We start from the raw sequence: 15,474 nt of genomic DNA, 5'->3' as shown, positions 1-15,474 counted from the left end.
ATAGTAGTAAGATCTCTAACTTGACATTGAAATATATTCATCACTTCTTCCGACATTTTCAATCCCCATGTCCTTATTTTAGTAGAGAGACCAGATTAACCCAGAAGGATCCAAATGAACCTCTGTTTTGTATGAAATTAGTATCTGAATATTCTACCTCTAAAGCTAAGTTACAGAAGGATGTAAATTCATACATACATGAAAGTAACAGCTTAAAAAGGAAATGTGTTTTGTTTTTGGTAGTTTTTTTTACCTATAGTCAGCATGTCTTCCAGATGAAGTTGGTAGACTGAACTCATTCACTTAGCTTCACTCCTTTCTAAAAGCCCACAAAACAAAACCATTTAGAGACACACAGTCAAAACCAATACAGTCAGCTACAAGAGGAGGAATTAGGGAGGAAACACACACACACACACACAAACAGGAAATGAGAACATTTCCACGTGGTAAGTCGCTTATGGCCCTGGACAGAGACTAGTGTGGTGGCAAGTAGGTTTGGGTATGAATATAAAATCATACAATTAAAACTAGTTTCAAAAACATGTTACAGTCAACTGTCAACTATAGGTAGCTAGATTAGTGAGGTTGAGGATCAGTGATAGTCCATAAAACGTTAATGCATCATTTTTACCAGTAATCTCTATGAGTCAGCTATACTATTTACATGTTGGAAGACCTTCCCTGTTTGAAACTACATAGTAAGCAGTAGACCACCTACTGTTTCCCCTGCAAGGTGGAAACAATCCTCATCTTTAACTCAGTTAATTTCATAAACAAATTAGTGTCTGGGCAAATACATTGATGAGATAGTATTAGTGAGGTGATGAGGGTGAGATGAGTTTGGAACTCTGAGCACTGATAGCATCAGGGAGGGAACCTGCCTGCAGGATAGTTGGTGTCCCCAGAGATGAAGAGAGGGCAGACAGTGAGTTACCAGAACTTGTACTTCATCTTGCCCTTGACCACTTTTTAACTTGGTAAATGTTTAACTTGGAATTTAGTATGGTATCCATCCCTCTTCCTATTACTATAATGAAGAATTGACTGAGAGATGAAGAGAAATGCTAATAACCGGTGTTGCTAATCTAATGAACATTCAAGTTTGTTCCACTGGAGGCAGGAGGAAGGATCCTGTCTCCCTCATGGCCATGTTGGCGCCTCCCCAGCCAGGGTCTGTCCAACTCTTGGATGAAAGTGTGGTATTTTGCAATCAGTACTGTTGAGCCCCACACAGAACTTGAGAAAAGTGATGGCCTATTGATACTATCTCAGGAAGCAAAAAAGACCATTTAAAGAAGGTCTGAAGTGGCTGTTCCCTTGAATTTGCAATAGACGAGGTTGAGAGCCTACCAGGCAGTGGTGGAGGGGATTTCAGTGGAGTATTCTGCACTTCATGCATATAATATGGGGGTTCCCTTAGTGTTGCCAAATCTAGTAAATGCAATCCAGGAGGCCCATTTAAATCTGAATTTTAGACAAACCAGACTTTTTAAAAGTGTGTTTTAAATAAGGCACAATACTTATACTAAAAGAATTATTCCTTGATTATCTTGAATTCACATTTAACTTGGTGTCCCAGCTTTTATCTGACAATTCTGTAGAGAATTTAAAAGCAATAATAAAACCAACTGAAATTTAGTTCCTTTTATTGAAGTATAGTTGATTTTACAATGTATTAATTTCTGCTGTACAGCAAAGTGAGTCAGTTATATAAATGTATATTCTTTATCATGTTTTTTAAAAAATTATGGCTTATCAAAAGATTGAGTATAGGTTCCTGTGCTATACAGTAGGACCTTGTTTTTCTATCCATCCTATATATATTAGTTTGCATCTACTAATCCCAAACTCCCAATACCTCTCTCAGCCATTTTCCCTCTCCCATAACAACCACAAGTTTGTTCTCTATGTCTCTGAATCTGCTTCTGTTTCATTATGTGTTCCTTTGTGTCAGATTTTAGATTTCACAGATGAGTGATATCATATGGTATTTGTCTTTCTCTTTCTGACTTACTTCACTTAGTATGGTAATCTCTAGGTCCATCCCTGTTGCTGCAAATAGCATTAGTTCATTCTTTTTATGACTGAGTAATATTCCATTCCAAACTGGAATCAAGATAGTCAGGAGAAACATCAACAACCTCAGATATGGGGATGATACCACCCTAATGGCAGAAAGCGAAGAGGCATTGAAGAACCTCTTCATAAGGGTGAAGGAAGAGAGTGAAAAAGCTGACTTAAAACTACATATTAAAAAAACTAAGATCATGGCATCCAGCCCCATTACTCCATGGCAATAGAAGGGGAAAAGTTGGAAGCAGTGACAGATTTCTTCTTATTGGGCTCTAAAGTCACTGCAGGTGGTGACTGCAGCCATGAAATCAGAGGACAAATGCTTCTTGGTAGGAAATCTGTGGCAAACCTAGACAGTATTTTGAAAAGCAGAGACATCACTCTGCCAACAAAGGTCCGTGTAGTCAAGGCTGTGGTCTACCAAGTGGTCATCTATGGTTGTGAGAGCTGGACCATAAAAAAGGCAGTGTGCCAAAGAATTGATGCCTTTGAACTGTGGTGCTGGGGAAGACTCCTGAGAGTTCCTTGGATAGCGAGGAGACCAAACCAGTAAATCTTAAAGGAAATCAACCCTGAATATTCATTGGAAGGACTGATGCTGAAGTTGATACCCCAGTACTTTGGTCATCTGATGAGAACAGCTGACTCATTGGAAAAGTCCCAGATGCTGGGAAGGATTGAGGGCAAAAGGAGAAGAGGGTGTCAGAGGATGAGATGGCTGGATGGCATCACCAGTGCAATGGACATGAACTTGGACAAACTCTGGGAGATGGTGAGGGACAGGGAGGTCTGGTGTGCTGCAGTCCACGGGGTTGCAAAGAATAAGACACGACTGGGTGACTGAACAACAGTATTCCATTGTATATGTATACTATATCTTCTTTATCCATTTATCTATCAGTGGACATTTAGGTTGCTTCCATGTCTTGATTATTGTGGATAGTGCTGCTGTGAACATAGAGGTGCATGTGTCTTTCTGAATTATAGTTTTGTCTGGATTTATGCCCAGGAATGGGGTTGCTGGGTCATATGGCAACTCTACTTTTAGTTTTCTAGGAAACCTCCATACTGTTTTCCATAGTGGCTATGCCAGTTTACATTCCCACCAACAGTGTAGAAGGGTTCCCTTTTCTCTACATGCTCTCCAGCATTTGTTATTTGTTGACTTTTTAATGATAGCCATTCTGACTGGTGTGAGGTTGTACCTCATTGCAGTCTTGATTTGCATTTTTCTAATAATTAGCGATATTAAGCATCTTTCTATGTACTTATTGGATAGCAAAAAACACATCTCCCATGCATCCATCCTCAGGATGCTACCAGAGAATGTGCTTTACAATGAAATAGGAATGCAAAGGTGATAGGAAATGAAAAGTCCAGCAGAGAAGGGAAGTGATGGGATACTCCAGAATAGACAGAGAGCCTAGATGACAGCCAGGCATGGAGAACATAAATTAGGAGGGAAATCATTAGGAGGGATTTTTAGGACAGATAAATTAATAAAAATTTACATATCTCAGCTGTGACTGAAAGTTGTTTTTGTAAGTTTACAGTAATGGCAAAACTGAGTATCAGTCTAACCAAGTCATGGTAGTACTACATTGAGAGGAAGCTCGTGTGTGTGGTGGATGTGAGGGGAGGAAAGAGGACCCCCATTTACAGTGCACAGTGCATAAAGAGAAAAATCAAAAGGTGCCAGTAGCAGCTTGTTAGAGACATGCATTTAAATGCTTAACTAAGCGGGTAAAATTGGTATAAATGGTTGCCTCTGGAGAGGAAGAATTGGGTGAAGTCGGTGGGCTAGATATTCATAGGATGCATAGCATCCATTTATTCTTTTAACTCTGTGCATGTATAACTGATAAATGTACAGAACCAAAGATAACAATAAACCAAGCATTTGTAGATGATAGTTTAGTTCAATTTCAACAGCAAAGGCTGGTGTGTTGAAAGTAGTACTGGCCAGGGTTTAAAAGAGATGCAGTTGAAAATATTATTTCTGCCTCTTCCTAACCACATGATCAGTCCTGCAACTGTGACAAATCACTTAACCTCTGTGAGCCTCCCCTGGAAAAAGCAGAGCTGCTAACCCAGCCTGCCCAACTCAGAGGGAAATCAAAAGGGTCAGAGGAGCAGATGGGTGCGGAGAGTACTTGGGAAGGTGTGGGAGGTATTATTTGAACTCATTGAGAAGCTGAATAGTTTGCAATTTGCTCAGTTTGTGTTGGTGTGTCCTAGTAGAGTGAGGGGAATTGATCCATTAGGACAAGCCTGGCTAATTTATCACTCTTTAGGAAGCTCCAGAAAATGCTTCTGGACTGATTATTGACCATGCCTAATTTATTGGCTCTTTCCTCCTTCGAAGCCCATTTGTCTGCAGCAGGAGTTTGCAAAGTCTGAACTCTGGTACGGGCCTGGATACATTAGCCAGAGTCCTGACTGTGTTGCCATGGTGTTAAAAATATTTAGTTTTGCAAGCAAAGTCTTCGAAATAATAAAAGAAAAACTTTGATATGATTTATTTTTGTAAAATGATTTTAACCAAACAGACCCAGGAACTGGGGTAAGGATTTCAGAGAGGCAATGGGTATAAGATGTTGATCATCATGGTGACTTCTGATGCAAAGCATTCAATTAAGCGCAGCACCGTGGGTAAAGGTCACGCATTTCCCAAATGGAATGCCTTCAAAGACAAGTTGTGCAGAAAGGAGAGAGGATGCGGAAACTGAAACCTGATTCATCCGTTTAATTAATGGAAGAAGTCTGTGTTGTCCTTTGAAGCCATGATTGTGACATCTCTAGGTGGGAAGGATGACTTATGTTGTCCTGGTTTCTTCTCAGTTTTCACTCTTGTTTCTATCCTTTATTTATAAATCAACACTGTTAATAAAATTTCTTTTCCTTGGACAAGCAATAAAACACTGAAAGAAGTCTGAGTCATAAGTCACGAATTCAAATCCTTGCTTCAGAAGCTGTGTAAGCCTTGGCAGATTTCACCCTCCCATCTCTGTGTCCTTGCATAAGAAGGAGAGTATCCCGGCCTTCCACCCGGGTTGCTTGAGAGGGTTAATCGGGATCATATGAAGGAAATCCCTTGGCAGAGTATAAGCAAGATACATAATACTTATTCTTGATTCCTTTTATGTCCTCAAATCCAACATCCAGTCCATGACCAAATCCTGTTGACTCTTCCTTCAAGACATGCCTTGAATCAGTGTAAGGCTCTTCATTTCCACACCACAATGTTAGCCCAGACTACCTCCTTCTCTCACCTGGCCCAGCGCAACAGACTCTTACAGATTTCCCTGCTTCCCTGCCTGCCCTCCCTTTAATCCAGTCTCTGAACAGCAGATGGATCAGGCCACTTTTTCTTTCATGCATGTTACTCTCAGAATAAAATCCAACCTCAGAACGTGGAGCTGGGCCTTGCAAGTGCCACCAAGATTTGACCACTTCTACCTCTCCTGTCTCGCTACATGCAGTACATCCCTGCCTTCCCACTAAATCCCAGTCTCATGGGCCTTTGTCTTCCACCCAGGGAGCTCGTTTCTGCTTTAGGACCTTTGCAGTAGCTATTCGTTCTGACTAGAGTGCACTTCTGGATATTCCCATGCCCTGAGCCTTCCCTGACCACCCAATCTACAACAGCTACTTGGAACAGTCGCTCTCTGTTCAAGCCCTCAGTTTTGATATGACTATTATTTCTTATTTCTTTGTAAACCCCTCTCCCTCCACCTATGAAGGCAGGGATCTAATGGCCTTTTTGGTGTTTTTATCTACTGTGTTGATCAGTAGCTACCAGGTGGTTGTTGCTCAGCCAATAATTGTTGAATGAGTGAATCAATGAGCAAATGAATGAGTGGTAGAAAATATTCAGCTCACTTATATCTTTCTGGGTAAGATGCCAAGCAATCAAATAAGTAGAACCTTTAGGAAGTCATTTGAAAGCTACTCACAGGAGAACCAATGGCCTTGAGAGAACGTGGGTCCTCCACACACTTCCAGCTGGAAGACTGTTATGGTAGATGGGTAGGATAGGTGCTATGCCAAAGGGTTTATGCTAGGTGATTTTGAAAGCACAGTTTAACTCAGGGTTTCTAAGATAATAATGCTGCGCTATTTTGTGCATTCTATTGTTCTCTTTATTTAGTAAGAGTTACTAAGTTCTTCCTTAGACTTAATTAGAACAGCTGAAAATCCTTGGGCTTCTGACCATTTATAGGATATAAAAGTCAACTGTAAAATTATATGAAGTTTGGATTTCAGGTATTCTCTGTCTAAATGATACTCAAAGATCAGCTCTTGAATTATCCATGCCTCAAAAATTCTATCATTGATATCATCTAGAAAGAGTAGAACTCTTATTCAGTGTGGGTACTTACTATAAAAAAAAACATTGACCCAAATCAGGAATCACAGAAAATGATACTTCCATCCCTTAACTTTTCATTTAAAACAAGCTAAATATATCATCATTTGTCTTTTGATGCAGGACTGAGACCTCTTCTTGAATTACAGATCTGTTGAATAGAGTTTTGTGGGTCTTCCTACATCTTCCACATCCATAAATAGACCACCTGTGATTTCCTTTTCATGTTTTTAAAGTGGAGTCATGGCTCTCAACAATATCACCACTGAATCTTTCTAGATATTTGTAATTGTTCTCAATCTTTTAAAACTATCTTGCCCACATCTTTTAAAGAATGAACATTTTCTTTTGAGTCTGACATAATTTTAGATTTACAGCCAAGATAGTATGGAGGTTCCCATATAGCCTTTCTTAAGTTTTCCCATTATTAATATCCTAAGCTGTTGTGACATATTCATTAAAACTAAGAAAGCACTTTCTTAGTTTTAGCACCATTTATGTTAAATAAACTCTAAATTTATTTGGATTTCATCAGTTTTTCCATTAATGTCCTCTTTCTGTTACAGAATCCATCTCTGGCTTGCACATTGCATTGAATTACCATATCTGTCCAATCTCCACTGGTCTCCCACCCTGTATGTAACAGTAGTATTTTAACCTCTTCTACTTAAATTTACAGAAATAGTACTTTCTCTCAGTCATATTTCTACAGTTTACCATCAAGTAATTGAATTATGTAATTACAATAAAAAGAACCACTAGAATACAGAGGTTTGGAAACAGCACAACTCTTCTTAATAGGGATTCTTCTCTGTGGTGGGAAGAATTGCCCAGAGAAACCAGAGAACAGCCTTTCAGCTGCAAACTTCCAGCGCACTGTAGGAATCGGGTGGGAGGAATAGAAAAGAACATGGACTTGGGAAGTCCATTAATGGAGTGTTTTTTGTATTTCCCATTCCAAAAAGAAATGAAATTAATGTATCAGTGGTCCCTTATGTGTACAGAACTCCGTCCTTTGGAGTGTGTAGGGCAGGCCTAAGTAGTAGAGAAGAGAGGTCTCCAAGTAAGAAGAGTGTGGTCAGGATCGCCCAGCCAGGCCTGCAACTTGAGTTCTTTGATTGCCAAGCCAGCGCTCAAGCTACGTTACCATAAACTCATGTCAGATCAAAACATTTTATTCACAGAAATAGATTTGTGGATGGTTTTATGAATATCAAAATATTTTCCTGCGCAAGTAAATTGTGTATTTTGGACTTTGTGGAAGAGTCACAATTCACAAATGGATTCTTTCGGTGTCAGACAACCAAGTGAGTGAAGTCAGAGGAAGACCTCTCTAACTTCAGGAAAGGGGACTGGAATTTTTGCCAGTCTCCATATCTCTTCCAGATTTCTTCCCAGATTTCTGGGCCTCGATGTGGCCCATGGGCAGACAGGGGTCATGGACTAATAACTCTCCTTTTTAGGTAACCCATGCAAAGATCAGTTAACCCCCTGGACATCAGCAGTCCTGGTTGCTATCCCCTTCATGCCACTTAATAACCTGACCTTCATCTGGCCTCCCCTGACCTTCTATTTCTGCATTCAGAATGAAGCAGTGGCGCTGGTGGTGTTTAGCTTTCATTGCCCTGTTCCTCACCTTTTACAAAGTAGTTTCATAGGTGCTCCACGTTGTTTCCAGAACTTTGCTACACCGACATCTCTTGGTTTACATGTCCCTTTATGGTGTTTTGCAGATACTGCACTTTTTGCAGACTGAAGTTTTGTGGCCATTTTGGTGCCACTTTTCCAATAGCATTTGCTTGACTTCATGTCTCTGTGTCACGTTCTGGTAGTTCCCACAATATTTCAAACTTTTTCATTATTATCATATTTCTTATGGTGATCTTTGAGCAGTGATTTTTGATGTTTGTTTTGGGGCACCATGAACCATGCCCATATAAGACGGGAACTTAATAAATGTTCTGTGTGTTCTCACTGCTCCAACCAGATGTTCCCCGTCTCGTTCCCTCTTTTCGGGCCTCCCTGTTCCCTGAGACACAACAATATTGAAGTTAGGCCAATCAATGATCCCTCAGTATCCTCTAAGTGTTCAAGTGGAAGGAAGAATCTCTCTCTCTCTAACTCAATAGCTAGCAATAATTAAGCTTGGTCAGGAAGGCGTGTCAAAAGCGAAGATGTGCCTGAAGCTAGGTCTCTTGCACCCTACAGTTAGCCAAGTTGTAAATGCACAGGAAAATTTCTTGAAGGAAATTGAAAGTGCTGCTCCAGTGAACACACAGATAATAAGAAAGCGAGAACCTTATTGCTGATAGGGAGAGAGTTTTAGTGGTTTGAATAGAAGATCAGTCACAGCATTCCCTTAAGCCAAAGCCTAACCCAGACCAACGACCTGACTGTTTTCAGTTCTAAGAAGGCTGAAAGAGGTGAGGAAAGAGAAGAGTTTAAAGCCAGCAGAGGTTGGTTCATGAAGAAAGAAGCCATCTCTGTGACATTGAAGTACAACATGAAGCAGCAAGTGCTGATGTAGAAGCTACAGCAAGTTATCTGGAAGACTTAGCTAAAATCATTAATGAAGGAGGCTGCACTAAATAACAAACAGATTTCCAGTAGATGGGACAGCCTTCTATTTGAAGATGCAACTAGGACTTTCATAACTAGAGAGAAGTCAGTGCCTGATTTTAAAGCTTCAAAGAACAAGGCTCTTATTAGGGACTAATGCAGGTGATGACTTTAATTTGAAGCCTGTGCTCATTTACCATTCCCTATATCCTGGGCCCCTTAAAAATTGTGCTGATTGTACTTTGCCTTTACTCTGTGAGTGGAACAATAAAACCCTGATGACTGCACATCTGTTTACAACATGATTTAATGAATATTTTAAGCCCACTGTTGAGACCTACTGCTCAGAGAAAGATTCCATTCAAAATACTACTGCTCATGGACAATGCACCTGGTTGCCCAAAAGCGCTGAAGAAGATGTACAATGAGATACATGTTTTCATACCTACTAACACAACACCCATTCTGATCAAGGAATAATTTCAAGTGTTACCATTTAAGAAATAGATTTCATAACATAGATGGCATAGATAGTGATTCCTCTGATGGATATGGGCATAGTCAGTTCAAAACCTCTGGAAAGGAATCATTGTAGATGCCATTAAGAACATTGGTGACTCATGGTTAGAGTACAAAATGTTGACATGAGCAGGAGTTTGGAAAAAGATGATTCCATTTCTCATGGATGACTTTGAGAGGTTCAAGACATCAGTGGAGGAATTCACTGCAGTTGTGGTAGAAATAGCAAGAGAACTAGAATTAAAGATGTGAAGCCTGAAGATCTGACTGAACTGCTGCAATCTCATGGTAAAACTTGCAATCTCATAGTAAATCTCATGGGCTTGCCTAGTAGCTCATTTGGTAAGGAATCCGCCTGCAACACAGGAGACCCCAGTTCAATTCTGGGTCAGGAAGATCCCCTGGAGAAGGGATAGGCTGCCCACTCCAGTACTCTTGGGCTTCCGTGGTGGCTCAGTTGGTAAAGCATCTGCCTGCAATACGGGAGACCTGGGTTCGATCGTGATGTTAGCAAGATCCCTTGGAGAAGGGAACAGCTACCCACTCCATTATTCTGGCCTGGAGAATCCTATGCGTTGTATAGTCCATGGGGTCACAAAAAGTTAGACACAACTAGAGACTTTCACTTTCACTTTTTCATTTTTTCCTGGTAAAACTTTAACCTATGAGTTCCTTCTTCTGGATGAGCAAAGAAAGTGCTTTCTTGAGATGGAGTCTACTCCTAGTGAAATTGCTCTGAATGTTATTGAAATGACAACAAAGGATTTGCAATGTGACAGAAGCCTAGTTGACAAAGTAGCAGCATGGCCTTAGAGGATTGACTCCGATTTTGAAAGAAATTCTTTTGTGAGTAAAATGCTATCAAACAGCATTGCATGCTACAGAGGAATTGTTTCAGGCGTAGTGCCATTTCACACTTACTAGACTACGGTATACTATGTAAACATACTTTAAATATGTACTGGGAAACCAAAAAATTTTTGTGACTCATTTTATTGTGATATTAGCTTTATTGTAGTGATCTGGAACTGATCTTGTAGTATCTCTGATGTACACCTGTAGATGGTTAGTGTAGGAAACAGGATAGCACAAAGCCAGCAGATCTGGCACCCCTGGGTTCAGATTCTGGCACAGCCACTTAACATTTGTATGACTTTACCTACCATCACCCAAATAAATGGCAACAATGGCAGGGTTTATGATGAGTAAAACGAGATAACAGGCATGAAACAGGCTGAAGTTCAAGACACTTTTGACCATTAAGGGCCATTTGTTTTTTTATCATGTAGGTTGAGAGCTTGATAGTTTTCATGGATTACTGGATGCAGAAATAAAAGACAATTACATCCAAATCGCGGAGAAGGCAATGGCACCCCACTCCAGTACTCTTGCCTGGAAAATCCCAGGGGTGGAGGAGCCTGGTGGGCTGCAGTCCATGGGGTCACTACGAGTCGGACACGACTGAGCGACTTCACTTTCACTTTTCACTTTCATGCACTGGAGAAGGAAATGGCAACCCACTCCAGTGTTCTTGCCTGGAGAATCCCAGGGACGGGGGAGCCTGGCGGGCTGCCGTCTATGAGGTCGCACGGAGTCGGACACGACTGAAGCGACTTAGCAGCAGCAGCAGCACATCCAAATCGGGGTAGATAACCAGGCACTGTTAGACCAGTAATTTTCCTTGTCCTGTAACTTACAGAAAGAGACAAATCAAGGAAAATCTATAATGGCTAATAAGCTAAAACAGCTGATTTTACTGTGTTTTTAAACTGTTTCTCTTGACTATTTTGATGGCCTTTAAAAACACCATCAAATCTCCAGGTATCCAAAAAGAAAAAATTCCCTAAAATATGAGAAGGGCCTTGTTTGACCTTTTCCGTCAGTTCATTTGTTCAGCAAATATTTATTCAAAGCACTGAGTTAGCTGCTGATTTTAAATAAACTCACTGAAATATCAACTCATTGGTAAACACATTTTAAGAACAAGTGTTACCCTCATTTTCTAGAGGAGAAATTTATTCCTGCTTATTCTTCTGATTTCTCTTCTGCCTAGGAGCAGGAATCTGTTCCTAAGGATGGTGATTAAACTTTCCTGGTGTCTGATGGAGGTGAGAAGTGAACAGAGTTTGATGTTCCATAGATTCACAAAAGTATTTGCAAAACCCTTCCTGATTATGATATTGTAAAAAGAATCAACAGATATTTGCTATGATACCTTCTGTTCAAGGCACTATACCTTGAAATTACAAATACCTCATTTGTTGTTGCAGTGCAGGAAACACTCCCCGTGAATTCCCTAAACCTGCCCCCAGTATTGAGTGTTTTAAGCTGGGGATGAAGCTTTTTAATTATATAAGTTTCAGGTGTACAGCATTATATACGCTACAGTGAGCATCATCACAAATCTAGTTATTATACCATACATCACCATGCTATTGATCTCCTTCACTTATTTCCCCTACTTTCTGCTCCCTTCCCCTTTGATAATCATTAATCTAATCTCTGTATTATGAATTTGTTTTTTTATTTTGATTGCTCAGTTTTGTTTGTTTTTAAGATTCCACATATGGATGAAATCCTAAGGTGTTTGCCTGATTTCTTTTCACTTAATGTGATATCTTCAAGGTCCATCCATATTGTTGCAAATGGCAGAATTTCTTTCTTTTTTATGGCTGAATTATATTCTTTGTGTGTGTGTGTTTATGTGTGCACGCATGTATTACATCTTTATTGTTTCATCCATTGATGGACACTTAGATTGTTTCCATGTCTTAGCTGTTGTAATATAATGCTGCCATAAGTATCAGTTCAGTTCAGTCGCTCAGTCGTGTCCGACTCTTTGCTATCCCGTGAATCGCAGCACGCCAGGCCTCCCTGTCCATCACCAACTCCCAGAGTTCACTCAGACTCATGTCCATCGAGTCAGTGATGCCATCCAGCCATCTCATCCTCTGTCGTCCCCTTCTCCTCCTGCCCCCAATCCCTCCCAGCATCAGAGTCTTTTCCAATGAGTCAGCTCTTCGCATCAGGTGGCCAAAGTACTGGAGTTTCAGCTTTAGCATCATTCCTTCCAAAGAAATCCCAGGGCTTATCTCCTTCAGAATGGACTGGTTGGATCTCCTTGCAGTCCAAGGGACTCTCAAGCGTCTTCTCCAACACCACAGTTCAAAAGCATCAATTCTTCGGCACTCAGCTTTCTTCACAGTCCAACTCTCACATCCATACATGACCACTGGAAAAACCATAGCCTTGATTAGACAGACCTTAGTCGGCAAAGTAATGTCTCTGCTTTTGAATATGCTATCTAGGTTGGTCATAACTTTTCTTCCAAGGAGTAAGCGTCTTTTAATTTCATGGCTGCAGTCACCATCTGCAGTGATTTTCAAGCCCCCCAAAATAAAGTCTGACACTGTTTCCACTGCTTCCCCATCTATTTCCCATGAAGTGATGGGACCAGATGCCATGATCTTCGTTTTCTGAATGTTAAGCTTTAAGCCAACTTTTTCACTCTCCTCTTTCACTTTCATCAAGAGGCTTTTTAGTTCCTTTTCACTTTCTGCCATAAGGGTGGTGTCATCTGCATATCTGAGGTTATTGACATTTCTCCCGGCAATCTTGATTCTAGCTTGTGCTTCCTCCAGCCCAGAGTTTCTCATGATGTACTCTGCATATAAGTTAAATAAGCAGGGTGACAATAGACAGCCTTGATGTACTCCTTTTCCAACCAGTCTGTTGATCCATGTCCAGTTCTGTTGCTTCCTGACCTGCATAAGTTTCAGTTCAGTTCAGTTCAGTCGCTCAGTCGTGTCTGACTTTTTGCGACCCCATGAATGCATAAGTATAGGGGTACATTTATCTTTTTGAATTAGTGTTTTTGTGTTCTTCAGGTAAACCCCCACACATGGAATACCTAGGTCATACAGTATTTCTATTCTTAACTTTTTGATTATCCATACAGAATCTCCAAACTGTTTTCCACAGTGCCTACAGCAGTTTATAATCCACCAACAGTGTACATGTTTCTCTTATTTCCACATCTTCTCCAACATGTGTTATTTCTTGTGTTTTCCAAAATAGCCATTTTAACAGGTGTAAAGTTTATCTCATTGAGGCTTTGATTTGTATTTCCCTAGTAATTAGTGGTGTTGGACATCTTTTCATGTACATGTTGGCTATCTGCATTTCTTCTATGGAAAAATATCTATTCAGAATCTCTGCCCATTTTTATTTGTTTGTGTTCTTGTTATTAAGTAGTATGAGTTCTCCATATATTTTGGCTATTAATCCCTATCACATATGTGATTTGGAAATATCTTTTCCCATTCAGTAGGTTGTGTTTTCATTTTAATGATCTTACCTTGCTGTACAAAGGTTTTAGGTTGACATAATCCCATCTGCTTGTTTTTATTTTTGTTCCCCTTGCCTTTGCAGTCAGATCCATGAAACATAACTAAGACCAATGTCAATGAGTTTTCCACCTATATTTTCTTCTAGATATCAGGTCTTATTTTCAAGTTTTCAGTTTTGCTTGAATTAGTTTTTGTACATGGTATAAGAATCAAGTTTCATTCTTTTGTATGTGGCTGCTCTGTTTTCCCAACACCATTTTTTTTAAAGACCATCCTTTCTCCATTGTGTGTTATTTGCTTTTTTGTGTAAACTAATTGTCCTCATATGTGTCTTTATCTCTGGGTTCTCCTATCTGTTTCATTGATTTATGTATCTTTTTTTCTGCTAATACCATACTGTTTTGACTACTGTAGCTTTGTACTAGTTTGTGTCAAGGACAAATTGGTGCTTGCCAAGCACATTTGCCATCTGCCTCTGCAGGGATTGAATCCCGAGCTGCTGTAGCTGTTGACTTTTGACATGCCCTGAAGGGAGTCCAGGGTGGAGAATGAGGTACTCCAGGAAAGCTGGTAGAACAGTCTTTAGATAGATATTTTTAGGAACTGATCCCTTGAGCCCAATCCTTACATGTCCTCATATCTGGAAAAGCACTAAATCCCTTCATGGTGACATCAGCTCCTTGTGACTGTAACAGAGAACCTTTTGTAAGATAAGTGCTTGATTGCATGAACTCTCTGTTCACCAGAATCACATATATTGACCTTCTCTTCCTACCTCTTTGGAGTAGTTTCTCATAGCTATCTGAGATGCTGTCTCCTGGGCGTGTCTTCATTTTGACCCAAATAAAACTTAACTTACAACTCTCGTGTTGTGCATATTTTTTAAGTCAACAGAAATGTGAGTTAAGTTTTATCTGGAGCAGTTTCTTGGAGCTATCTGAGGTACTGTCTCCTGGGTAGTACCTCAGATCCTCATTTGCCCCAAATAAAATTTGTAACTTTTACACTGTGTATCTTTTTTAAGCAACAGTTAAAATCAGGAAGCACGTCACCTTCCACTTTGTTCTTTTTTCTCAAGATTATTTTGACTTGGGGTCTTTTTATAGTTCGATGTAAATTTTATAATTTTTTGTTTCAGTTCTAGGAAAGGTGCCATTGGTGTTTTGATACAGACTGCACTGAATATGTACATTGCCTAGGGCAGTAGGGTTATTTTTGACAACATTAATTCTTCACGTCTATGAAACCAATATATCCTTCCATCTGTTTGTATTGTCTTCAGTTTCATTCATCAGCATCCTATAACTTTTTGAGTACAGATCTTTTAACTCTGGAGGTAGGTTTATTCCTAGGTATTTTATTCTTTTTGATATGATTATAAATGGGATTATTTTCTTAATTTCCTTAATTTCTTTTTCTCATAGTTTGTTGTTAGTATGTAGAAATGCAACAGATTTCTTATGTTAATTTTGTATCCTGCAACTTTACCAGATTCATTGATGAGCTCTAGTAGTTTTCTGGTAACATCTTTAAATTTTTCTTTTCTTTTTTTTTTTTTTATGAAGAGTATCATGTTGTCTACAAACAGCCACAATTTTACCT

The 15,474-nt window shown here is 39.8% G+C and overlaps 1 protein-coding gene and 1 long non-coding RNA gene across 3 annotated transcripts in view; one reads left to right on the top strand and one right to left on the bottom strand.

Moving 5' to 3' along the window:
- FMN1 (formin 1) overlaps positions 1-15,474 on the top strand; it is a 435,492-nt gene that overhangs the window by 293,971 nt on the left and 126,047 nt on the right. The window lies entirely within an intron of this gene.
- LOC120853268 lies at positions 4,861-13,749 on the bottom strand. Its single transcript, XR_005718750.1, has 3 exons — positions 13,675-13,749; positions 12,426-12,430; positions 4,861-4,872 (listed from the first exon to the last, which is right to left on the bottom strand). It is a non-coding gene; the product is annotated as an uncharacterized LOC120853268 (long non-coding RNA).

The sequence above is a fragment of the Oryx dammah genome, unplaced genomic scaffold (genome assembly GCF_014754425.2).
Source record: "Oryx dammah isolate SB20612 unplaced genomic scaffold, SCBI_Odam_1.1 HiC_scaffold_26, whole genome shotgun sequence".
Taxonomy (NCBI): Eukaryota; Metazoa; Chordata; class Mammalia; order Artiodactyla; family Bovidae; genus Oryx; species Oryx dammah.
The sequence above is the reverse complement of the archived record's forward strand: the minus strand, read 5'-3'. Positions and strand labels throughout refer to the sequence as shown.